Here is a 25415-nt window from a genome sequence, read left to right on the forward strand (position 1 = left end):
AGCAGAGGTGGAATTGTCAAGGAGCCCCTTCAGATAAGTGACTCCAGGCCCAGAGGTGGTGTCATTTCCAACTTAACAATGGGAGTAAATAAGGGGAGTGTTTTCCCAGAAGGGTTAGCAGCTGAACTATGAAAGGAGTGAGCTTCTGTCAGCCTTGGGGACTTCTTTCACACAGCACTCATTAGCTGAGTCCTTGGATCTGAACCTCTAAGAAGGTACCATCTCCTACCTGGTCTGCATGGCTATTACATCTAGAAGTGGCAGGTGAGATACCCCTGTGAGTTCCTGGTGAACGCTGACTGACACTACCCTCTTCTGCAGACATCCAGACCTGGTCATGGGGTTTATCACAGATGCCAGCCTGCTGGGGTGGTGAATAGGAGGCCAGAAAGGATTGAGACTAGGTGGCTGAAGATGCTGAAAGAAGTCTTCTGGATAACAAATAACAACAGTCCCTAAACCCTCTGGGCAGGGGTGCCAGCCTTCAGTGCCTGGTTTAGAAAACACCGAGGCTGGGTGCTCACACTGCTCAGACGGAAGCCAGTGCCTGATGCATTTGCATCTCTCACTGCAGGTACAGGGGTAGAGGCCGTGAAAGGAGCATAAGACGCCAGTCAGAGCTCCCAGGCCCTACACCTCTGGCCTCTTCACTGGCTAACAATGACCGCTGTTAATCTCAGCATTCAGAAGCAGAGACAAGTGGATCTTTATGAGTTTGAGACTATCCCTGCTGATTGATCTACATAGTGAGACTGGAGAGAGAGAGAGAGAGAGAGAGAGAGAGAGAGAGAGAGAGAGAGAGAGAGAGCACAGAGACAGAGTCCAATCCAAGTGGGAAAAATGCATGAAGAAAGAAAACAAAACAAGATGGCAGGTACATGGCAAGGGATGATGAGGTGGGATGATGGGGTGATGGGGTGGGGTGATGGGGTGGGATGATGTGGTGATGGGGTGACAGGGTGGGATGAGGGAGTGAAATGATGGAGTGGGATGATAGGGTGGGATGATGGGGTGATGGGGTGAGATGATGGGGTGGGGTGATGGGTAGATGAGATGGGATGGTGGGGTGATAGGTGGGTGTTGGGGATTGGCTCTAATGCTTTGATTTAATTGGGAATCTGTGTTGTCCAAATGGTGAAGATCTTGTTCTCAATTGGTTTTTGATCTATCAATAAAGATGGCAGCTGCTAATGGCTAAGTGATCGAAGAGATAGGGAAGGACCCTAGGCTAGGAACTGAGAAGGGAAAAGGCAGAGAATTGCCATGACGTGGTGGAGACAGATCAGACTTAGAGCTTCAGGAGAGAGAGCCAACGAGCCACGTAAGAATTCAGGTGGGTGAGAGGCCACTGGCCACTCCCGGATTGGGCCTGGGGTAGCAAAGGGTTAGAACTGCCCAGCCTTTGAACCAGCCAAGGCATTTTAAAATTAACTTGTGCGCGGGTGTGCGCGTGCACGTGTGTGACTTTCGTTCTCGGATCCAAAGATTCTCTGGGCAGGTTGCTGAGAGCACGACCCACCGGGAGCACAAAGCGGGGTAGCCCAGACTCACCGCCACAGGTGGATGATGGGATGGAGAGAAATGAGGTGGAGGAAAACAGGAAACTTTGCTCCTGCCTGGCTCACACATCCACTGGGCACTGATCTCCTTTCTGACAAGTGACTGAGCACCTACTATGTGCAAGGTCTTCACTTCAATCACTTATTTCTTTCCACAGTGCAGCAGAAGAGGGTGTGGCCATCTTCCTGCTGTTGATGAAATGCCTGAGGACCCAGGAGGTGAGTTACTTGAAGCCAGACAGGGGAAGCAGAGCAGGGAGCAACCTCTGCTTGATCCCAGAGCCTTGTCCTCTTTAGTCTCGTCAGCTCAAAGGCCTGGCTGACAGGACCTTCATGAGGGTGGCTCCTGGGGCCTTACCTCTGTTCCTGACACAGTACACCTTCCTCAATGAATGCGAGGTGACTGGGAGGACAGGGTTAGGGTAGGTGGTGGAGAGAACTACTTTTCTTCACTAATGGAAGGAGAGGAAGGACAGAGGCCACAGATCCATTCCGAAGAGACTGTGCTTTGGTCCCATCGGACTGGTGGCAGATATATGCTTGTGACCTCAGATGTGTATTTCCCAGCTAGGGAAATGAGGAGAGAATGAGGTTCAGTGTGTGAGGGGCCAATTTGGATCTGCCAGCATGGCTACCGTGACAGATGCTTGCTTCCCAACCTTCACTGGCTCTGTGGATGGCTGCTCTCAGGGACAATGTCTAGGAACTTGAGCCCCACCCCAGAGATTCTGCAATTAGTTGAATTGGAATGGGGCACAGGCAAACAAAATACATTAAAATTCTAATTTTACGCCTAGCAACTCTGATTGACCTTCAAAATTGTGACCCACCGCAGGCCCAGCCTCCCACTGCAGGGGAAAAGAGAAAACATTTATTAGGCACCACTGTGTGCTGTCTTCTGCCCCACAGCATCAGGTGAATTACCAAGCCACTGTTACTAAGAATGTTACTAGCCATGAAAGGAATTCAAATCTGATTTTGAAATTCCTGTTCCCCCACCCTGACACACAGCGCCAGCCCTTTCAGGGTCTCCTGGGTGGGATCTCCTGGACTTGTCCCATTCCAACGGGGAAAGCTCTCCCCACTGTTAGGTCCCTATGCTCAATATGCCAGTGACACTAACAATGTCCTAATGGCAGTCTGGGCTCAGCTCAGGATGGACTCTGACCAGGCAAACAGAAGGATTGTTACTGAAGGTCAGCATTCCTAGAAACCTTGTAAAGAGGGTTTCTGGTTCTCAGGAAAAAGCCATTACTTTCTTATCTGCCTCCTCCAGCCCCCTCCAGCTCCCCACCTCCAGGCAGGCATCTAGTTCCCTATTAACCCAAACAAGTTTGTCACAGATCAAAGCCCTGCGATCATCCCCACAGGGTTCCAGCTCTCAGGCCCCCTCCTGGCAACTACCTGCCCTCTTTAAAGCTGGCAAGACTCGGGGTTGGGGATTTAGCTCAGTGGTAGAGCGCTTGCCTAGCAAGTGCAAGGCCCTGGGTTCCGTCCCCAGCTCCGGGGGGGGGGGGGGGGGGGAGGACAAAAACAAAAAAACCAAAAACTGGCAAGACTCCCATGCCCCTTGGCTCTCCTCTTTGACCCAGGAGAGATAGCCTTGGCAGTTTGGGTTAGCTTTTCCTTTCTACCAAGGAGTGACTGGTTCAGTGGTTTCTCTGTGCCCTCTCTTACATCTGACCTGGACAGACAGCGGTCTCCATCCTCCCTAAAGGAGCGATACCCCTTTTAATCAAACCAAATGCCGATGTGAGCCTCCTCTCAGAGCTACCTACTCTGTCTCTCTTACTCACTGGATCAACAAGGAAAGTTGTGCCAGTCCATCAAGCAGCCTTCCGGTGTGCTTTTGGGTGCCCCACCACATCATCTTGGGCATCTCTCTGACATGTTTCAGCCCACATGGTACATTCAACTTCCTAATTTTCACGACCTTAAAGCCCGTCAATACATAGGCAAATAGTCTGAGATATCCACCACCCCCCACCCCGCACTGGTGCCCTTCTATCTAGACCTCCTGACACACTCACCAGATTCTCCTCACAAAAGCCACGCCTCCTCCAAAGAACAACCTGGACCTGGAACCTGGGCTGACACCCCTTTCAACCTTAATTTAGACGATGCAGCACCGCCAGGGCACCTCCTCAGCCCGACCCTCTGGGGGTACCACCCAAAGCTCACCCACTGGCACGGTCCCCTGGCTCCACCCCCTCACCCTAACTCCTCCCCTCTGCCTCTGGCAGCTGCTGAACAGCTGGCCTTCATCCCCTCAGGGAAATGGCCGGCCCTCCTGGCTTACTCCAGGGCTGAATTCTCCCAGGTAGAAACACATCTTAGTCCTGTCTCCAACGACCTGTCTAACATCACGTAAGAGTTCAGTTGCCTCACCCAGGGTCATAGCCTCACCCGGCATGGCCTGTGTGTTATTCTTTCCTCTCAGCCCCAAGGAAAAGGAAAGTCTGGAGAGCTACCATGCCTATGCAGGTGACGTCGGCCTCTGAGACGACTCCTATCCTGTGGGTGCTGTGACAGTTCCCTGGGCCACTGGAATTACCAGGTCAGTGCTGAAAATTGCCAGGACCCTGCCCAAACTGTGGACAGGCAGGACACAGTAGAGTTGACTACTCTTCTTTTTCCTTACCAAAATAGGTCAGTCCCCCATGTTCCTCCTCCATGGGAAAATCTTTTGGAGCTTCTCCCCAGGCCTCAGCAAAAATGCCGAGATTACCACAGAAGAGCCCAGGTTAACTGTACAACAATCTGGTAAGTTTCTGCCACTTTTAATTGATATGGTGGCTATTTGGTTCATACTTTCTGCTCACTCCAGTAAAACCTACCTTTCTTAGATCTCTGTGAGAGATGCTGAGAGCTGGCCTCACCAGCCTAGGGTTTCAGGCCCTCTCCACCATTCCCACTGGACCACGAGGGCACTCACCCCTTCCCCATTATGCCTAGCTGCCCAACCCCTTTACTGGGCAGGGATGTGATGGCTAAATTTTCTTTTTCTTCTCAACCAACTCCTTCCAGAATTTTCCTCCCCTTCCAACCTCTTAAGTGCCTCCTTACTGATCAGCTGACACTAATGTTCCTTCTTATCCTCTTCCAGGCTTTCTTGATCCAAAGTATGGGGTACCCCACTCACTCGGTAGCTTCTGATCACCTCCCCTCCACCATTAAGATCCTAGTCTGACCCTACCTCCTATCCCTGTTGCTCTTGTATCTCTTTAAAATATAGACAGGGCTTAAAACCTATGAAACAATGCCTTCTTATATTTTTGGTTGTGAGCTTAGCCATTAATGGCTGAGCCATCTCTCCAGCCCAAAACAATGCCTTCTTAATAAGGGTATCTCAAGCCCACTTACTCACCCTATAACACTCCCATCCTGCCTGTCCTAAAGCCTGGTGCCCCTGCCACTTGATCCAGGACCTCAGGATGATTAACACAGTTGTCCTTCCAATATAGCCCGTGGTGCCTAACCTTACACTCTTTCTCAGATCCCTCCTTTAGCTCACTTCCCTGTTCTAGACCTTAAGAACCTCTTCTTACCATTCCTGCCTGCCTCCAGGGCTCTTCCCAGCCTGTGGACTCTTTTGATTTCCCTGCTCTATGTGGTCAAAGACAGATCAGTCCCCAGGTTCCTTCTCCAAAGGAAAACCTTTCAGACCTGGGTCTGGGAGCCAAAGGCCAACACTGCTCTGTGTGGCGACTGAAGATTAAATGCTTTCCTAAATGATAGCAAGAAGACCTACAGCAACTGCTCCAAGGAAGCCACTGAGACCATGGGAGCCTATGGTAGCCATCTAGGTAGTAGATGAGTCTCTGTGGTTTTCACTGATACACAGGCCGTTTAGATTACATCTCCTACTATAATGTATCCTTCTCAGATCTCTGATGGTGTTGACTGATTGCAGCTTTAACAGCTGCAGCATACCAGCTCCTCCCTGAAGGCTACAGCTGCTTTCTCTCCATCCTTAAAAATCAGGCCTCGGGCCTCACTTTCCTCAGTCTCCGGCTGAGGAAATAGTTTACCTTGCCCAGACTCTGAGGAGATAAACTCACAAATACTTTTAACCCAAAATCACTCCCAGGTAACCCAACTTTCACTATGACTCAAAGGCATGAGTGATGCCTTCTTATGATATGGACTTCAGAACGGGTTGCAAGCAATGGCAGTGCTAGCATATCTGAAACTTTTATCTCTTTTTGTAAACTTAAAAAGATATTCTTGTAAGCTTGCAGGTCAAACAGACTCCAGATAAGCACTCCTGTCAATCAACCCCTGGTTTCCCCGCCTACTGCCTATTCCTGAGGGAGGGATCTCTTCCTGCTTTCCCTGGTCTTGAGACTCCCCTCCCCCCAACTACTGGGCCTGTGGGTCTGGAAGATTCAAATGTACACCCAAGATAATCTATATTTGTCCCTAATCTATATCTGTTCCAGCAGATATCCAATCAACTAAAAACTGCAAACTGCCCAAACTCACCAGCCCTAGGTGTCTTTGCTGGAATCTCCAACCAGCATGAACCTTTGCATCCTACGGGACTCAGATGAGATAGGCCCTGGTTCAGTCTCACAGACTGTTCCAATGCAGCCTGCACTTCCCCAGCTCCAGATGGTCCCGCCAAGCCTGGCCCCAAGCAGTGAGTGAAACAGTCTGCTCTTCCTGTCCTTGACCAGCATTCCAGCTTTCTTGGGTCCCCAACAATGACACCCCAATATCAGAAGGAAGTAGTCATGGAAAAAAATTACATCACCCTTATTTATTGTCAACAAAGAGGCTGGGATATTATTAAGTCTCAAACACAGGACAAATGGCTAACAGAGGTGCTCATTAACATATCAAAGTGGACTTGGCCTCCAGGTTCTCCCAGCATCCCTCAGTTCCTACCTGTTAAGGGGTATGATTGGTATACCCTGCCCCCTACCCTAAACTTTTCCAACCCAGGGGCTGGGCTGCCTGTCCTCCACCTGCCCTTTACTGTATAACCCAGACATTTTGGTTAACCAGCCTTCTGGTCTCCCCTTTACCCTCCTGAGCTCCTGGCGCTCCCCTATCCCCTCCCGCTTCTCACACGGACAGCTCAGGGTCCTGTTCACTCTGGACTTTCCCAGATGTCTCTGTCTCTGCCTATTCCCTCCCCTTTATCCACAATGACCTCTCTCCTCCACCACACCTAGGAGCAGTCATTTTTTTTAATATTTTTATTTCTTTTGCTCATCTCTCAGCTCCACTAGCTCCTGTTAAGCTGACCATGCCATAGCCTCCTCTGACCATGTGGTAGTCTGTCCCTCCGCCACCAGGCACTAACTACTTCTCAGAAGGCAGAGTCGTTACCTTAGCAGGAGACAAAATCATCAACATATGCACAGAGTCTAAGTGTGCTTTTCACGTTCTGCACAGCACACTTCCATTTGGCAGGAGAGAAGAGGGGCTTTCTCACAAGGCATGCTGATTACCAATGGGCTTCTCACTCCAAAGCTGCTAGAAGCTTCTCATTCTTCCAAGCACGTGGCAGTTATTCACCTGGGAGGTCACCGGGTGTACTAAAGATACAGCCGGTGAGGAGGCTAGCCAACATGCCTACCATCCTTTCTCCATTCTCTTAACTCCTCCAAGCCTAACTTCTACCTGCCCAGTCTCAAAGACAGGGCCCTCAGGGCTGGTTGCTTCTCCAAGGCAGAGACTGTCTCTCTGATGCTTGAACAAAGCCTTTCCTAACAGTTATTTAGAAGTCTTCTCACACTGGAGCTCTGCCTCTCTACCGCCTCCTCTAACCTACCTGTCTTTTCCACCTCCCTATAGCCACCACCCAAGGACCCTCTGCCTGTACTCAACCCCCTCCCCATCAGTTTTGGAGTGATCTCCCGGGGGTGGGGGCAACAAGAGGCATGAAGATCTTCTTCCTACTACAAAGGAAGGGTAGATGCTCTTCCTGATATAGCTGAGACTGCAGAAGTGGTCTGTTCCTGCCTCAGGAACAACATTTTGGACTTCCTAGATCCACACACGGTCTGGCATGCATCTCTAAAGTCAGTCAGTTAGTCCCAAGGGCCTTAGGGGTACAGTGGCACCTCCACATTCCCTCCCACCCCCAGTCCTCAGGGGAGGTTGGAAGGGCTAAGGGACACCTCTTCCCTCTCACCTTCCTCGGTTTCAGGCCACACCCAAGGCTCTTCCTCCCTTAGCCCTTTGGGTAGATGTACAGCCGTCCCTTTCTTCTCTGGAATCCACCCTAATATATGACTGCCCACCTCCTTTCTCTCTTTTAAGATGCTTTTTGTGGGAATAAATTGATGGTGTGCTCCCTGGGCCCTCCACTAAACCTGTCACCCAAACCATTCTACAGAAGGTTGAGTTTGTTTGAAGATCTCTCATCACAGGCTCTCCCCCCACACTGGATGGGTACTGATTCGATCATCCTTGATACACCAATGGTGGCTGAGCTCCAATGGTGGCTGAGCTCCAAGGATCTCATCTGTCACAGCTCGAATGGGCTCCAGACCTGGATCTGATAAGGCCTCCTGCCTCTCAACTGGGCCTCTAAAACTTAAGCTCTCCTGCCTATGTCTACCCCTGAGGATGAGCTCTTTCCTCCCGCCCCTGTTGGGGCTCTCTGTCTCCATACCTCCCAGGCAACTCAACCAGCATGGAAATTCCAGATATTTGCTACTCAAACTAGTGAATTTCATGGTTCCTCCTTTCTGTCCAGCCTCCTGTTGCCTCTATGATATGATCAATCTGAACTTTGACCACCAGGTAGCATGATTCCACAGCTGTGGTAATGAACAAGCCGGCTTCAATCCCCATAACAATCCCAGATACTTTTTCTCCCCCAAGATCAAACAAACCCAGCCTAGATAGATGATCTCTCCTGGGGTAGATGCCCACACTTGGAGCAATAGGTACCATTACTCTGAACCATGACAGGGCATACAGCTTCAACAGTTCCACCATGGGTCCCGGCCAGGTATGGTCACCATTTCAATTCCAGACCCCTGGGATGAAAAATTGGCCCAAAGGGTCATGGGACATATCTACATCTATATTCTGTGGGCTAGTCCATCTCCTGGAGGGCTGGTGGCAATTTTTAGAATCCTTGAGAAAGCACTAGCTGCCTTTATAAATGGTGTTATTAGAAATTCTGAGTCTATCCTGCTGGCTAAGCTGCCTGAGACCTCGCCCCACCTTCTGGAAGGCTGTTCTAAAGGAAAGTGTCTTTTCCACACGTAAGCAGAATGACTCATCCACATGCTTTCTATGTGTTCCCGTTACAATCCCTTGTGAAAGCTATTCCTCTTACCCTCATAGCCCTAAACTCCATAACCCACACACCTTTCACCCGCTTCACCTCCGGTAACTCTCTACTCTCTGAAGACACCAGGTGACTGCCTCTTCCACAGCTCTTTCCAGCCCCGCCCTTCATCGGCACAGACTAACATCTCGATTTCAGGAATCTTCCTTACCCCTGAAGGAACTCTCTTCTGGTGACAATCAGGCTCCACTAGTGTGGAGACAAATCCACTCATGGTCCTTGCTTCTCCAATCTGTCACTATCCCCAACTCACTCTAGACACCAAATGTGAGTTCTACACTCTGCTCCAAGTCACACACAGGAACTGATGGGCCATGGCTCTCCCAGCCATTCCTGGGGTTAGCCTGGCAGCGTCAGCAACTCCTGCAGGCTTGACCATAGGCAGATTGGGTCATAATCTGTATCTATCTCAGTAAATTTCTACCGGACACTATCCAGGAATCAACCTCAGTTCGGCTCAGCTCCCCATGGCCTTTGTGGCCCTGCAAAACCAAAAAGCCCTGAACCTGCAGATTGCTGGAAAGGGAGGCCCTTGCCTCTTCCTCACTGAAGAGTGTTGCTACTGTGTGAATGAGTCCAGCCAAGGAGAAGAGAAGAGTAAAAACTTAAATGAACTGGCTCACAAACAATAGCCTCACGGGGCCAACTCCAAGGCGGGCTCCTCTTCTCTTGCGTCCCTGACTCCTCCCCATTCTGGGTCCATAATATCTATACTTCTCATAATAACGATTCTTCCCTCTCTCTTCAGATTCCTTCAAGACAGAATTGGTGGGATTTCCCACCAGTTAGTAAAACAGAAGCTTCTGACAGAATTTCACCAGCTCTCCTACCATTGCTGGCCTAAACACTCACACACACTCACACACACACTCGCACACACCCCAACTCTGACCGACGGTCCAGCCTTCCTGAAAACCCAACAACATAGTCCTTGCCCAGCTTGAAGAAGCTAGAGATTATCAATGTCCCTTATCCTCAACAAAAGGCTGGAGTGTTAGGTCCTAACCCCCAAAATGGCAGTCTGGGCTCAGCTCAGGATGGACTCTGACCAGGCAAACAGAAGGATTGTTACTGAAGGTCAGCATTCCTAGAAACCTTGTAAAGAGGGTTTCTGGTTCTCAGGAAAAAGCCATTACTTTCTTATCTGCCTCCACCAGCCCCCTCCAGCTCCCCACCTCCAGGCAGGCATCTAGTTCCCTATTAACCCAAACAAGTTTGCAACAGATCAAAGCCCTGTGTTCATCCCCCACACAGTTCCAGCTCTCAGGCTCCCTCCTGGCAGCTACCTGCCCTCTTTAAAGCCATACTCCTTGGCTCTCCTCTCTGACCTGGGAGAGATAGCCTTGGCAGTTTGGGTTAACTTTTCCTTTCCACCAAGGAGTGGCTGGTTTCGTGATTTTACTACAATCTCACACCCATCTTTAGACAGAGAGACTTTGCGAGTAAGCTTGCCATCTGCAAGGCCAAGCTTCTTGAAGAGCTTTTCATGAGTCCAGAGGACCACATACTACCTCAGTAGTCCCCCCCCCCCACAACTACCGAAGGGTAAGAACCACCATTAAGTGATAAACAATGGAAAAGACCAAAGGCCCAAAGGTCATAGAGCTATCTATGTATGGCCCAGGAAAAGAAGAGCACTCTTTGCTTCCTGCCGTATTTCTGGATTAGGGTTCAGACCATACATGATTGACAGAAAACTCCCAGGGAATGCCAGAGCTGGCCAGGTACCCGTTCAGCTGGGCCAGGCCCAGAGTGGATGATGGTAGGCGAACATCCAGGGGACTCCAGCCAAAGAGAGCGGACATGTTAGTTTTAAATATGTATTTCTATTTATTTAGTAGCATTGGACTTTGATTAAAGCTAGAGTCTCAAGCCTGTTAGCCAGCATTTTGTCACTGATAAATTATTTTGAAGATAATTTTTCCATTTATCTATTACTGGGCTGGGGATAGACAGTAGAGGTTAGACCTAGACGCTTACAGCAGCAAATTCTCTTCTTCCACCACTGAGTGTCTTTACCTGCTGAACCATCTCACCAGCCCCCTTTTTTTTTTTTTTTTTTTTTTTGGTTCTTTTTTTCGGAGCTGGTCACCAGCCCCTTTTTGACACCACCCACCCACCCTTTTTGAGACAGAGTTGCCTATGTGTTTGTCGAGCCTGCTCTTAAGCTCAGAGGAACAGAGGCAAGCCTTGTGGTCCTCCTTCTTCAGTTGCTCCAGCAGTGGAGTTTACAAGCCTGCACTATCTGGCCTGGCATACCATGATTAGTACCGTACTGTGCAAATTATCACATGCCCTGATAAAATGAATTGGATCTTGTGGTGTTGGTGGTGGTGGTAGTGGTGGTGGTGGTGGTGGTGGTGGTGGTGGTGGTGGTGGTGGTGGTGGTGTGTCCTTCTTTTTCAAAAGATCAGGGTTAAATTAGAGTCTGTATTTTCTAAGACAAGTTCTCGAGCAAACGCCAGCGAGCCACCTGGAACACAAGCGGTTTTATCCCCAGGTCGTCTTGTCAAGTGGGGATGAACAAATGGTTGTGCCCTCTGACCTCCAGCTCGCTCTGTGACCTTGGCACAGAGTTCTGTCCTGCTAGAAGGGGTGTGGTTAGAAACCAGCTTGGGTTCTTTCAGGTGAGAGCTCAGGTGAGAGGGTTGTGGGCACATGACTCAGGATGATTGCTGCTTGCCCTGGGGCCTCTGGGACTTTTGACTCAGAGGCTTGGGAAAGAGGAAATGCATGGCAGCAGAGATGTTGCACTGGAGCCCTTCCCAGCTCTCAGTGGCAACCCTCCAAGCTTCCCTGCTCACGCTGAGCAGGTCCTGGGGCTCCAGGCATTCTCACCTCTTCTGCTGAACCAGAAGCTGGAGTCTGAACTCCAGAAGAGGGTCCTAAGGCATGGCTGCAGTCAGTTCCTTGAGGACAGAGGACTGAAAGCGGCTGGCTGCATTTGTAGACAGTCAGAGCCCCACTACTCAGCTGAGCCTCACCCACTTCCCCTGCAGGCTCCGGGGCCTCCAGCAGTACCTCTGCCCTGCATCTCTCTGGCCTGAGCTTGTCCAACATTACCGATGGCTCACACATTCCCAGCTTAAGAGGGAGTTTGCCCCTGGAGGGAATTGGACCAAAAAGTTGCATTCATTTGAGTAAGCAGTGACAAGGAGAGGTGAGAAAGCCACACTTGCAGTGAGGAAGACCAGGCTCCACCCTTCCCAGGCCCCCTTGTGCTGCCTCCTGTGTGTGTCCTCCCAACTCACTGAGCTGCCCACTGAGGTTGCCTTCACTCAAGCTGCCCTGCTTGCTCAGGTTTTCTTTCCCCTTCCTCACGCCTACCTTCCGAAAGACAGAGACCTGCAAACCTTAGTATCCTAAATGATTCCTTTGTCTTACTTTTATCCCTTTTTAGTTTTGTCTGTTGTTTTGAGAAAGGGTTAGCCTTGCATTTTCTATGTAGCCCAGGCTGGCCTTGAACTCCTAATCATCCTCCCTCCACCTCCTATGTATCACTGGCACTGGAACTGATTCGTGTTTACCAAAGACATAAATACTAGGCATTTTCTCCCCATTATTTCCTGGATATGCTGAATGGTCTTGTGTTTTTGCTACTGTTAGCACTCCATTTGGCAGATGAGGTAGATGAGGCTGGCCCCACTGTGTCAATATCCACGAGTGGTAGAGCTAAGCACAAGGCCAGGGCTAGTCATATATCTAACATGATAAGGCAGCCTGTGCAGAGGGTAAACGAGCTCGAGCTCAGAATTCACTTTTCCTTTACACATGTGGCATTGCTGGGTCATGCTGGACTCCACTGCTGCCGCTGCTGCAAACGTTGTGATGATCCATACAGACAAGTCTGTGAGCATCGTTCTCTGTGAATCTTGTGTTCTCAGGAGCCAGGAGAGTGTTCTGATGTGCAGAACATCTGCACTAAACATCAGCTAACATTGAATTGATGATGAAGATCCTTAGACAAATACACGTCAGGCAGACAAGACCAACTACAAGAGGGAACTGAAGCAGATGTGACAAGGAATTTAGAAGGCTTCAGTCACATGGTGGTGGAAAAGCCTTCTGTGTGGAGAGGAGGGGGTATTTGGTCTGCACGCTGGGCCCGGGTGAGTTTCAGAGCCCATGGTTTCAGCCCAGAGAAAAGAAAGCGACTAAAGGAACAGATGGGCAAAAGTTCTAGCCCCAAGCACAGAGGTGCTGAGATGTGGATTCAGGGAGACACACAGCATAGCACAGGACGGCAGGAGGAGAGAGTGGCGGGAAGTACACTGGCATGGAGCAAAACCCTAATTCCCAGGTCCTGTGACTGTGGCCTTATTTGGAAACAGAATCTCTGCAGATGACCAAGTTAAAATGAGGTCATTAGGGCAGGGACTAATCTGCTATGACTGTGTCCTTGTGAAAAAGAAGGCAAATGGACAGACAGACAGGCGGGCAGGCAGACCACGCACAGCACCCAAGCAAGGGTGAAGGCAGAGCTGTTTGATAGCCAAAGTGCATGAGAGTGCCGGGCCCTTCGTGAGAAGCAGGCAACTGAGTTAGGTCACGGCCTCTGAGAGGAACCTGTCAGAACCTGAGGAGCTGGTCATCTCAGTCGCCAATGCCCAGCCTCCAGGAGTCCTGTGAGACTGAGCATTTCTGTTGGTCAAGCCACCCTCTCTGTTATGGAGTCATAGTAAAGAGGAGTGTTTCTGCCGTCAGGAGACAACTTAGCCTAGAAGCAGCTCTCCCCAAGTGCCTGTCCTCCCCTGCAAGTGGAGCAGAGGGAAAAAACACACCTGCAGGGCCAGGGTGAGCACTGAAGAGCCCAGGCACAGCCTCTCTGTGACCCAGTGCTAGAAAGAGAGGCCTTGACCTCAGCTGGAAGTAAGGGCAGCCCAGGCTGGACAAACTCCTGGCCAGCCTCTGTTGGAAGGCAGGGTGACTTAGAAGGTTTGGTTTCCAAATAACAAAACACAGTTCTTACTCTGATTACTCTGAGGGAAAAAAAAAGACAAAAGACCAAAAACCAAAACAAAACAAAAAACCACACACACACATACACACACTCTCACACACACACACGCACACACACACACTCTCTTTCACACACACACACTCTCACACACACTCTCTTTCACACACACACACACTCTTTCACACACACACTCTCACACACACTCTCTTTCACACACACACTCTTTCACACACACACTCTCACACACACTCTCTTTCACACACACATACACACACTCTCACACACACACGCACACACACACACTCTCTTTCACACACACACACTCTCACACACACTCTCTTTCACACACACACACACTCTTTCACACACACACTCTCACACACACTCTCTTTCACACACACACTCTTTCACACACACACTCTCACACACACTCTCTTTCACACACACACACTCTCACACACACACGCACACACACACTCACATACACACACGCACACACACACTCTCACACACACTCTCTTTCACACACACACTCTTTCACACACACACTCACACACACACACTCACACACACACACACTCACACACACACTCTCACACACACACTCTTTCACACACACTCTCACACACACACTCTCACACACACTCTCACACACACACTCTCACACACACACACACACACACACACACAGGAACTTGGGCTAGCATGCATAAGACCAAACCCTAGCACCTCTTGAGACCAAGTGTGGTGATGCACACCTGAAATCCCAGCTCTTGAAGGAGAGAAGCAGGAGGAACAGACGTTTAAGGCCATCCTTAACTACACAGTAAATTCCAGTTCAGCTACATGAGACCTTGTCTCAAAACCAAAACCAGTAAGGGCCTAGAAAGATGGCTTGGTGGTCAAGAGCCCTTGCTGCTCTTTCAGAGGACCTGGCTTTGGTTAGGGTGGCTCAACCACTCATAACTAAAGTACACCCATACCACATGGCTATCCAATGACCTCTTCTGGGCTTTCTCAGGCACTGCCTGCAGGCGGTGCACATACATACATCAAGCAGACCGAACGCTCATACACATAAAATAAACACGTTTTTAGGGCCAGGATTTGCCGTGCAGTTAAGGATGATCTTAAGTTTCTGGTCGTCCTGCGTCTACCCTCCAAGAGCTGGGATTACAGGTGTGCACCGCCACACTTGGCTTTCTGAGGTGCTCGGGATTGACCTCAGGCCTGGAATCGTAATGAATGAAGGCCAGACAAAGGAGGATAAACTGACGACTGTCCTGGAACCATGCAGGGAAGCAAATCAGAGTGGTGGAAAGCAGCAAGCATCACTTTTGGTTGAGGACTCATGAAACACCCGCAAAGGAAGCTTGTGAACAGAAGGTGTGGCTAAGGATATCTCTAGACGGCTGCAGTCAAGGTTATATCTCTGGGGGGTTCGGTCATGTCTTCCCAAAAGAGAAGAATCCTGAGGAAAATTGACTGGCAGCCCCTGAGAACTAGTTCCCACAAAGAACAGGCACCCACCCACTAGAAGGATTAGAGCAGCAGTGGCGGCTGTGCAGTCAGAGCGAAGGGCACACTGCACGGCTGGAGAGAAGAGGGAGACAGCTTGGAAGTGGAGCGCTGTCTGATTAAGGAACAGGCTGAGTCATGGGTGAGACTGGGGCTGGGAGGAACAGGTCTGGTCAGAGTCCTAAGCAGGTGTGAGGGCAGTAGACAGGAATGGTTTCACCTACCCAGAAACCACACCCACACCCTCCCTCCTTCTGGGAACCCGTCCTCATCTTCCCTGCCACCCTGGCCATCTCCATGGATACCACAGATGCTTCTCTGACACTTGATCCCAATGGATCAGACCGAGCCTGGGCCAGTTCTGGTACTTGACCCCTTCACATGAAACTTTTCTCTTTCAGATTGTTTTTCCTGGTGCCGGGAATCAAATGTAGGGCCTTTGGCAGGCCGGGCAAGCATTCTACCACTGATCCACACATACCCCCCGAACAAATTCAAATTGCATTTCTGTTCCTCTATAAGGCTCTATGTAACAAATAGAACAAGGAGAGGACAATTGCAAATGTAGCTAGAATGCACTGAGTCCACTCAGGTTGGATTTATTTACGTAGTTAAAGGGACACCAGGAGTCTTCATACAGTCACATAGTAAGACACTGCAATCTTCTCTGGCACGGTAGTGCACACCTATAATACCAGCACCTAAAAGGCAGATGGATCACCATGAGTTCAAGGCTAGCCTAAGCTACATAGCAAGTACTGTGAAGAAGAAACAGGAATCACAGATGAGACTTCATTCGGAAAAAAAAAGCATCCCAGGTCAGAGAAGGGGACTGGAGAGATGGCTTAGTGGATAAGCGCACTGGCTGCTCTCCCTCCCAGAGGACCCAGGTTCAGTTCCCAGGACCCACATGGTGGCTCACAAATGACTATCACTCCAGGTCCAGGCGATCTGATGCCCCTTCTGGCCTCCATGAACACCATAGTGTTCTTCCACACCCATGGTATACTTACATACATGCAGCCAAAATGTCCATACACCCAATAAAATAATAAGAAAAAATTAAAAGGAAGTTTGGGAAACACTCATGTCAGGAAGCTTTAGATGTGAGAACCTGTTAGACGTGTGTGTGTATGTGTGTGTGTGTGTGAGAGAGAGAGACAGAGACAGAGAGAGACAGAGAGAGAGACAGAGAGAGAGACAGAGAGAGAGACAGAGAGAGAGAGAGAGATGGGACATCATCCTATGGAGAATAAAGCTAATGTTCTGTCTGCTACTGAGTGGCGTCTACAACCCATGTTCACATTTACCTTTTCCTTCTTGCCAATGCAAATCAAGCTTATCAGTCTTTTTATGACAGTATTTTTTCTTATCGAACCTTGAAAGTCCTTCACATATCATTAAAAATCATAGTTGTTCAGGCAGTGGTGGCACAGACTTTTAATCCCAGGACTTGGGAGGCAGAGGAAGGCAGATCTCTGTGAGTTTGAGGCCAGCCTGGTCTACACAGTGAATTCTACAACTTCCAGGGGCTACACAGAGAAACCTTGTCTGGAGAAAAAAAATGCAGCATTAACTGTCATTTATATCACAGATTTTTTTCTATTTAATAGACCTCAGTCAGTCTGGTTGTCTGTCTGTCTGTCTGTCTCTCTCTCTCTCTCTTTGTGTGTATATGTGTGTGTGTGTGTGTGTGTCTGTTTCTTTTCCCCATTATTTAGAAAGATTTTGTTATTATTGAGGTTTATTCTTGGTTTTGGTTTTTACCAGTCCTGGGGGCAAAGCCCAGGGCCTCACAAATGCTAAGCAAGTGTTCTACCTCTGACCTACTTTCTCACATGATAATATTTATCAATCAGCTCCTTATAAGAACTGGGTTTCATGATATCATGCTGGGACAGGTTTTCCTCAGTTTTAACATATTTCTTCTAATGCTTTGATAGTTTTATATCCATCCACCATTCATTTGGTGCGGGAGTGAGGTTGTAGCACGTTTCCTTATTTAAGTGGGTCTCCAGTTACCCCAAGACCATCAAGGGAAGAGTCCATTTTCCCATTTGGCTTCCAGTGCCGACCTTTGCATGCACTAACATTGCATGTACTCCATGTCCATTTGCAAGCAAAGAGACCAAAGCCTAAAGAGACAAGTAGTTGTTTGCGATTGCACCAGGAACTAGGGACTGAGTCCAGGTTTGGAAACCGAGTCACTGTTTGTTTTGCGTACAGCCTGTCAGATAATGTTAAGCCGGCAGGAATCAGCACCCAGCAGGAGAGGAGAGGAGCAGGTTGATTCAAGAGTGAATGCAGCAGCTGGACTCAGGATGTTGATCTTTTAAGCCAGTTTTGAGATGCGGTCACATGGCAAATCGTGGGATAGAGACCCACTTCACAGCAGCTGGAGATGAAAGAGATTTACTGCAATGGATTGCATGACTTGAGATGTGTCCAAGTGAGGTGGTACCAGGTATAGGACTCTTAGGTGAGACTTCAGAGCCAGGGTTTGAGAGAAGAGACTGTAGCATAGGTGGTCTCAGGAAATCAGAGCAGGGCAGCATCAAAGGTGACTCTCAGGTTTCCACTCGGATAGCCTGCGGCACACAGTGTCATCCTTGCCTCAGCAGGACCAATTGGATGAGACGTGGCAAAGGTCAGTTAGAGTGTTCACTTGGGGCCAACTGGATGAAGGTGCTTGCTGGGCAGTTGATGCAGGGACCAGGAGGCCAGCGTAAGCCCTTCCCTGGAGGAGATTGAATAAACTGGGAAAAGATAGGCAGGCCAAGATGGAGGACATTGAATGAAATGCCAACAAGACCGCCAATAGTCGGGGGATAGAGAACAGAGCCTGAAAAATCCTCCTCAAATGACCAAAAATACTGTTTCCAAGAAGTGAGGACTTTTTTTTTTTCTTTTTTTCGGTGCTGGGGACCGAACCCAGGGCCTTGCGCTTGCTAGGCAAGCGCTCTACCACTGAGCTAAATCCCCAACCCCGAAGTGAGGAATTTTTAGTCGAAGCAAAGAAACCTGTAAACTAAAAGCCATTGACACTGTGGTATATTATTGTCACTGTCCCAGAGGCTGGTGGCAATTTATTATGCTGTACATGGAAGAGAGAGGGTCATGTGACCTACAAGGCAGACAGAGGGCAATTGCAGAGAGGTCATGTGGTAAGCCATGGGAACAGAAACCTACTTCTCAGGAGCTGTTCTAGGGCTTGGAGTAATGATGTCTAGCGATAGCCACCCAGGCTGAGTCACCATGGATGACGGAGCTTGAAGCACTGTGAGTAAAACTGGCTATGTGGAGAGAGCCCAGCTGGAAGCCAGCCGAGGCTGACATATGACAGGGAGAGAAAATAGGAATCCAGATCCGTCAAAGGCCTGAGAGCAAAGGAACAAGATTAAAAAAGGGTTTTAGGACAAATCATCTGACAGGCAGGAGAGAAGAGTGTCCTGTGATGGTTTGTGGGGATAGTCGATTACAAAGTAGTTCCTGGGGATGACTTTACATTGAGCATTTGGCATAAACACAAGGAGAGAGAAACCCTAGAGGCAGACCTGGGGTGATGTCTTGGTTAGCTTTAATGGTCAACTTTTCACAACCTGGAGTCACCTGAGAAGAGACCCTCAATTGAGGGATTACATAGACCAGATCAGTCTCTGGGGGTGTGTCTTGCTTGGTGATTCATATGAGAGGGTCTAGTCCACTGTGAGCAGTACCATTCCCTATATAGGGAGTCATGCACTGTCTAAGAAAGCTAGCTGAGCTGGGCTAGCTCACCCTGTCTCTGGGCTAGCTAGCAAGCAGCACCCACGAAGGTTTCTTCTGTATTTCCTGGCTGTGAATGAGTTCCTTGGTGGGAGGTGATGTGTGTTATAGCAAGCAGGCTTGCCTGTAAGTTCCTGCCTTGACTTCCCATACTGGCAGTCATCTGGTATCGTAGGCCCAATAAACCCTCTTCTTCCTAAACTGCTTCTGGTCAGCATGTTTTAGTACAGCATCAAAAATGAAACTGGAACAGAGAATAATAAGGGGGAAACTTGTAGAGGAGTTGGGTTTTGAAGAATAAATCACAATTTGCCAAAACTCCCTTCTGTGTAGAAAAGCCTCTGTCTGTCTTTAGAAACATATGGAAAGGGGTTGGGGATTTAGCTCAGTGGTAGAGCGCTTGCTTAGGAAGCGCAAGGCCCTGGGCTCGATCCCCAGCTCCGAAAAAAAGAACCCCCCCCCAAAAAAAGAAACATATGGAAAAGTCAAAGAAAGGATTAGTTATGCAGTAACTGGGACCACCATGCCTCCGTCCTCATGGGCAGCTGCTATGCTTGCTCCTGGCACACAGTAGTGAACTGTGCATGGTCTGCCAACACCCCTCAAGCAAACGAAGAATGTAGTGATTCCAGGACCTACTCCAGGGCTGTCAAAGCACTGCATGAAGAGGGAGAAGGAAGCAGCTGGATAGGAACAACGCAAAGCAATGTATGTGGAAGGCAGTGCCAGCATGACATCCACTATTTTGTATACCAAAAAAATTAATATTTTAGATAAGAAAAACATTTGGAAGATTTAAAGAAAAATAATATATCAAGAGTTCAACACCGGGGAGCCCAAGACCACTGGGGACCCCAAGATCACTGGCGAAGTTGCTGCTGCAGATGCTCACCGTTAAGTCTGGCTGCTTCTCAGAGTTCTAACTCAGAAGCGTGACTTTTCCTTTTTCCCTTTCTAGCTCCTTGTTGAATACCAGCCAAAACACACCCCAACACCCTGGACTTTCTCATGGCTGACAACCCCCCATCCCCCACCCCCACCCTTCCCATCCCCCCTCTCCGCCCCTACTCCCGTCTCCACCCCTTTTTCCTGGCAGCTGGACAATTTACAGCCAGCCTGCCCTGTTGTTTTTATTTCAAACTCCAATAAAAATGATGCTTAAACTTAGGTCTGAAGAGCGTTCAAAATGTGTGTTGTGTCCTGGTTCACTCTCTGTTGCTGTGATAAATGCCATGACTAAAAGCAACCTGGGATAGCAAACAGTTTACCTCGGCTCCCACCTCCAAGTCACAGGCTATCAGTGAGGGAATTCAGGGCCGGAACCTGAAGCAGAAACCTTAGAGGAAAGAGCCTACTCTCCCTCCAACCTTTCCCTTCCCTCCCTCACACCTACACTAACTTTCCTATACAGCCAGGCATACCTACCTAAGGATGGTGTTGCCCACAGTGGGCTGGGCCTCCCACAGCAATCATCAATCAAGATAATCTCTCACAGACATAGCCATTAGTCAATCTGATCTAAGCTATCTCTCTTCCAAGGCTCCCCTTTCCCGGCAACTCTATGTTGTGTCAAGTTGATAACAAAAACTAACCAGTCTGTAATAGAACATGTTTGTTATGGCTACTCAATTGAGTAGGGAGGATTGCCTTGAGCTCAAGAGTTCAAGGTCAGCCTGAGCAATATAACAATAACCCATTCCAAACCAAAAAAAAAACAAAACAAAACAAAACAAAACAAAAAACAAAAAACAAAAAAAACCAAAAAACAAAAAAAAAAAAAAACCCTTAAGAACCCAGAGGTAGGTGTGGTAGCACACACCTTTAAATTCAGCAGTCATGACACTGAGGCAGGAGGATCGTGAATTCAAGACCAGCATCTCTGTTACACAGAGAGTTTAAAGCCAGACTGAGCCACATGGTGAGTTCAAGATTGACCTGGGCAACATAGACTCTGTCTCAGTTGAAAACAGTCCTCAGAATGTACTAAACACACAGAATATTCGAAGTTCCTAATTATCTTACTAGAGCTGTGTATGTATTTGTGTGAGTGTAAGTACAAGTGTTTAGGATTTATGTGTGTGACACTGTACATGAGTGAGCATGTATGTGTGGGAGTGATTGTACATGGGTATACATGTGTAAGACTATGTGTGTGGCTGTGAATATGTGAGTGTGTATATGTGACAATGTGTGAATGTGTTTGTGTGCATTGTGTGTGTAAATATGTACCTTGCACATATACAAAATACACATTTACACATGTACGAGTATGTGTTGTGTGACACTGTAATGAATGAGTGTGTATGTAAGTTTGTGGTTGTGTATATAAGTACATGTGAGAGTATGCATGCATGTGAGAATGTGAGTGTGTATATACATGAATGTATGTAAGCATGCCACTGTTCATGTATGTACTTGAGTGTGTATATGTGAGTATGAATGTATATTTATGCATGTATGGGCATGTACTGACCTTATGTGTGTGAATATATGTGAGTATATAAGTGTGTATATGTGTTTATGTGTATCCATTGGTGTGTGTGTATTTGTGTGTATGTTAGTATGTTAGTGTGAGGGCTCATAGACATATATATTGGTGTACACAGATGAGTATGTGCCTCATGTGTCATTGTATGGGTATGAGAATGTGTTTGTTAGTGTACTTTAGGGTGTGTAAGTGTGAGTGTCAGAATAAGAACATATGGGATTTGTATGTGTGCTTGTGAGGGATGACTGTGGCTGTGTCAGTGTGTGTGTGTGTGTGTGTGTGTGTGTGTGTGTGTAAAACCGTGTTTGTAATGTGTTAGTATGTGGGAGTGTGTATGTATAAATGTACATATCTGTATATACATACATATCTGCATATTTGTGCATAGTTTAATGTATATGTTTTTCTTTTGAGTGTAAATAAGTGTATTGCATGTGTTTTACACTGTTCTTGTATGAATCTGTGTGAGTGTGGGTCTACGGGTTTCCATGTATGTGTATATTAATACGTATTTGTAATATGTCTGAGGGTGTGTGTAGCTTGTATAGGTATGTGAGTATGTCTGAGGGTATTCGAATATGTGTGAGAATGTGTGGCATGTGGGCATGTGTATGAGTGTGTGTGTGCAAGCGTGTGCATATGTATCAGTATTTGTGTTTGAGTGTGCATGATTCAATGTGAATCAATGCATATGAATGTGTATAGAAATGTAAATGGTTGTGTGACTATATGTGTATATATATGAGTATATGTGTGTCAGTTTATAACTGAGTATAAATATGAGAATATGTATGTACAAGTATATCTATGTGTATACATGTATGTTCTTGCATGTGCACTTGTGAATCTTTCTATTGTGTAAATGTGTATATGTCAGTATCTATGTATATAGATGTACAAGTATCTATGTGTACATGTGTATGTCTATATAGGTTTGTGGGTGATCATGTCTCTGTACATGTGTATATGTATATGTGTGTATATATAGATATGACTGTTTTATTTGTGTGTGAATGGATGTACTTATAACTATTGTGTGAATGTGTGCCTGAGTTAGTGTGTGTATATGTGTGTGAGTATGACTTGAGTGTGTATATATGTGGTTATTGGGGGTACAGGTTTGTGAGGAGCTGTGATGTTTGTGTCTTACATGGGTATTTGTGTAAGAGTGTGAGAGAATGTGTGTGTTTTTACATGTGTATAAGTGAGTACACACTTATGTACTGTGTGTATGATAGGTACGTTTGATTAAGTATGCGTGTGGATTGTTTGCATGTGTATTATGAGTGTGCATTTTGATCACAAGTATGAAATACTGTGTTTATGAATGTGCATAATTTTTATTTATTGGTGTGTGTATATGTCTGGGTCTATCTGTTACTGTGTGTGAGAATGTGTATGTATATTTATATGGTATGAGTATTAGCACATGCGAATGCATGGATGAGTTGTTGGGGAGTTTAGAGTGTGTATGAGTGTGTGAATGTGTATGTGAGTGTGTGTGCACGTAGAAGGTATTGTGAATGTGAGTGTTAAGTGTGTATGTGTGTGTGTGTGTGTGCGCGCGCGCGCGCGCGTGTGTGTGTGTAAAATCTCCTGGTATGAATAAGGATAAAATAGTTTTAGTAAGTCATACAAAATGTGAAGAATGGTATTTAGCCAAAAAACGTATTTAAAACGTATTTAAAATTTACAATGTCTGTTAGCAAGATGGCTTGGCAAGTAAAAGCATTTACCACACAAGCCTGACGACCAGAGGTTAATCCTCAGGACTCACAAACTGACCTACACATACTGGAGCACTAGCACACTCTCTCTAGTAACAATAGCAATAACAACAACAACAACAACAATAATAATAATAATGATAATGATAATGATAATAATAAATAGTGAAACCGTTAAGAATTACAGTTGTCTCCCAAATGTGGTGATCATACCATTAATCCCAGCATTGGGGATGCAGAGGCAGGTTAATCTGTACAAGTTTGAGGACAGCCTGGGCTACATAGTAAATTCCAAGCTAGTCAGGACTACATAAAGAAACCCTGTATCGACAAAGCAAAGAAAAGCAGAAGCAAAAGCAAAACAAAGCAAAACAAAAAATGATAATGGCTATGTGTCTTAGTTGAGATTTTTTTGTTGTGAGGAGACTCTATGACCAGGTAATCTAAGAAAAATCTATGTTCAGATCCTGACTTACAACTGCAATGTCCTTTTTACCATGTTCCAGAGATCTGGACACCAGAATCTTTGTGGCTTGTTATTTAGACCACCATGATGCTCTAGGGAGATCTCATCATTGAAAAGGGTGGGAAAGAACTCCATCCACAGTGTGGATATGAGGAAGCTGGGGTCATTTTTCAAAAGCCTAGGTCACCTGTTCTTCACCTTCCCCTAACTCCTCCAACTGAGACTGCCCTGAATCTCGGATAACAGGGGTGAGATGCTTGGGGGCACCACAGCTCCTCCCCAAAGCAAAGTTGTCCTGCTCCCCACTTTCTGGGGGGCAGGGTTGGTCTGCCTACAAGAAAACAGACAGGACAGATGGTCCCTCCCCTAGCAAGAGAACTAAGGGCCTGTGAGATGTCTCCCTGCATAAAGGTGCTTGCCACCAAGTTTGACAACCTGTGAGTTCAATCCCCAGAACCCACATAGTGGAAGGACAGATGGATTACCATAGCTGCTGACCTCATATGTGCACCATGACACAAGTGTCCCACTTATGCTTATACACAGACAGACAGACAGACAGACAGACAGATAGACAGACAGACAGACAGACAGACAGATAGAATATAAAATTAATTCGTGAAATACAAAGAAATAGACTAAAGCACTAAAAATGTGTAAAGGGGGCCCCTCACTTCATCAGGTCAGTGAGGTGTGGCCCATAAAGATAGAAGTTGATACATGGTCACTAGGAGTCAGCTTGGGACCTGGGAGGTCAGGGGGTTGTGGGAGGAGCTCAGAAGCCACGGACTCCTAGTCACTCTTCTCTGGAGAAGCTCAGTCTTTGCCAACATCATGCCCTGCCTCCTTCTTGCCTGACTGTGTGCACCAGCATTTTTTACCTGAGCCCCTGGAACTGTAAAGTCATGTTATGATGGAGAAGCAAAAGGACTGCTGGGAGGTGTGGCTGGAGCTCACTGCCCCGTGGCTTGCTGCCCACTGGGAATGGTCATAAACAGCTTTTGCATGCTTGGGTTTGCTGGCTTGTTTCTGGTTTGCGCAGTACCAGGGACGGACCTCGAGCCTGCCAGGTAACTCCTGCTGACCTTCTGGTTTGTTCGTAGGAAATGCATAGTGCCTCTCTTTCGGCAGAGAGAGGCCAGTCCACACCATAGTGACACAGCAAAGCCTGCCTGACACTTCTCTTCGTGTTATGCTGCCGCTGCTGACTGTGGCGCCCCTTCTCCCCCTTCTCGGAGAGGCATCTCAGAGTCTCCAGCCTGCCAGGAAGTTTCTCCCTCACAGCCTGGTGGAGCACAAACTCTGTCAAACAGGAATTCAGGTCTGTGGTTTGCCCAGAAGCTGCCAGCTGAGGAGGGTTTGTTTACATAGCAACCCTCTCCCCTCTTGACAACAGCAGCCTGGAGCCAAGCTCCAGGGTGACAGGTATGGGCGGTGATCTGCTGAAGTAGATTTTGTCCCATCCCCCAGGGCCGCCACCTGTCCCTCAGGAGCCTGATCTGATCTGAGCTGATCTACAGACCATGCCTCACCCAACTGGGCCTCCTCCAGACCAGAGGTCCCCTCCCCTCTGAAGACCTTTCCTGGGCCAAGCAAGGGCCTCAGGGTAGCAGCCCT

The 25415-nt window shown here is 47.8% G+C and overlaps 1 long non-coding RNA gene across 1 annotated transcript; it reads left to right on the forward strand.

The window, feature by feature from the left end:
- Window positions 1–1057: 1057 nt before the first annotated feature.
- On the forward strand, window positions 1058–11201 carry LOC120093639 (uncharacterized). Its single transcript, XR_005487068.1, has 3 exons — window positions 1058–1778; window positions 4000–4116; window positions 4209–11201. It is a non-coding gene; the product is annotated as an uncharacterized LOC120093639 (long non-coding RNA).
- The last annotated feature ends 14214 nt before the right edge of the window (window positions 11202–25415 follow it).

This window comes from Rattus norvegicus, chromosome 7 (genome assembly GCF_036323735.1).
Source record: "Rattus norvegicus strain BN/NHsdMcwi chromosome 7, GRCr8, whole genome shotgun sequence".
NCBI lineage: Eukaryota > Metazoa > Chordata > Mammalia > Rodentia > Muridae > Rattus > Rattus norvegicus.